Below are 2,213 nucleotides of genomic sequence, written 5' to 3' on the forward strand. Positions count from 1 at the left end.
TTAAAGTTAACTGCTGTGTTTGTTGCAATTTTGGAACCTAACAATATAGAGAATATGGAGAACAAACCTCAAATAATTATAAATCATACCAAAGAGTTATTGAGGAATTGTTTATCTATACGCTCAATTCTCCTTGTTTGCAAAATTCCGGTCATGATTCATGCATGGATTTACTCATTAAGGATTCAGCAGAACTGTACAAATCTTATGGTATAAAAACTATTGTTGGATACAGCAAATGGTACGACTGGACAGTTGACAACTTTTATAGATCCATATATCAGCTCAATCAAACACTTTAATTTGATAATCAGTAGTTCTAATTAAGAAAACTATTGTGATACATTTGCCTCTAAATCAAATTTTGAAGACAGAGAACTTCCCAAGCAACTTTATATTTCGAGTAAACAATTTCTGCCCAACAACATTTCAGAAGTACCTTTCAGATTGCAAACTTTTAAATGCATTCATAAGCATGTGACAAATACATGTCAATTAGCAATTATCATAAAGATTTGAAAACCGATAAAAAAGAGAAAAGTCTTGACCTAGATTTTTCCATACCCCGTATTGGAACTCTTAATCAATTCCAAAAAGTATGAGAGTATCTAGCTGAAAAATGTGTCTTGATAAAATACATTGGTGATTTCATAAAATGGTGGACTAAAACAATTGCAGACGAATATACTACTTTTCTTCGAGAAGACAGACGATTTAGTGAAGATACACAGAATCACAGTCCTCGAGCACATCGAGACTAACACTGCAGAATATTTAGTTGTCACTTACCAAACCGTTTACACAAACTATTTAATTAATACACGCAGCATATTCATTTGAGGTTGTGAGCTAAATATTATTTAATTATTTTAATAAATCAAATTGTGTGTGTCACATTTATTTACCTTTATTTAACAAGTCAGTTGAGAACAAATTCTTATTTTCAATGACATACAGATTGTTAGCAGATGTTAATGCAAGTGTAGTGAAATGCTTGTGCTTCTAGTAATCTAAAATTCACAACTGCCTGTAAAGGGGTGAATAGAATGTACATATGTCTCCACTCCCCCTGTGTGTTTTGCTGTACTGTAAACATATGCTTTAATACTAAGAAAAAATTATTGATAGTTTGTTTCCTCATTTTATGCCTTATGTGGATTTTATTGTATAGAATGTCATTTCTATCACTTGTATTGATTTATAAATAGTGTGTGTGGGGGGGGGGGGGGAATAGTTCTGTATCAATGCCATTTTTTCAGGTACAGTCATGGCCAAAAGTTGAATGACACAAATATTAATTTTCAAAGTCTGCTACCTCAGTGTCTTTAGATATTTGTCAGATGTTACTCTGGAATACTGAAGTATAATTACTAGCATTTCATAAGTGTCAAATGCTTTTATTGACAATTACATGAAGTTGATGCAAAAGAGTCTATTTGCAGTGTTGACCCTTCTTTTTCAAGACCTCTGCAATCCGCCCTGGCATGCTGTCAATGAATTTCTGGGCCACATCCTGACCGATGTCAGTCCATTGTTGCATAATCAATGCTTGGAGTTTGTCAGAATTTGTGGGGTTTTATTTGTCCACAAGTTCTCAATGGAATTAAGGTCGGGGGAGTTTCCTGGCCATGGACCCAAAATAACAATGATTCCAAACACCCTCCTTTTGAAGCTTTCAGTCTGTTATTCAAACTCAAATCAGCATGACAGAGTGATCTCCTTGTCAACGCTCACACCTGTGTTCACGAAAGAATCACTGACATGTCAGCTGGTCCTTTTGTGGCAGGGCTGAAATGCAGTGGAAATGTTTTTGGGGGATTCAGTTCATTTGCATGGCAAAGAGGGACTTTGCAATTCATCTGATCACTCATCTTAACATTCTGGAGTATATGCAAATTGCCATCATACAAACTGAGGCAGCAGACTTTGAAAATTCATATTTGTGTCAATCTCAAATTTTGGCCACGACTGTAGAAAGGAGCAGTCAAGCTTCAGTAACTGTCTAGGGAAGTTCTAGAAATAGTTTGCTAAAAAGCTGTTTCTTTTTGACAATTGTAAAGAAACTATTACACTTCGGCATGTACTTCATTGTTACCAAGAAATTATTTGAAAATCTATTGAAATAAAACAGCTGCATTGGGCCTAGAACAGAATTTCATTGAATTACTAGTTAGTAGTTGGCAATAAGGTAATACCGAATTGAAAACGCATAA

The sequence above is a fragment of the Oncorhynchus mykiss genome, chromosome 25 (genome assembly GCF_057628025.1).
Source record: "Oncorhynchus mykiss isolate SJ-2025 chromosome 25, ASM5762802v1, whole genome shotgun sequence".
NCBI lineage: Eukaryota > Metazoa > Chordata > Actinopteri > Salmoniformes > Salmonidae > Oncorhynchus > Oncorhynchus mykiss.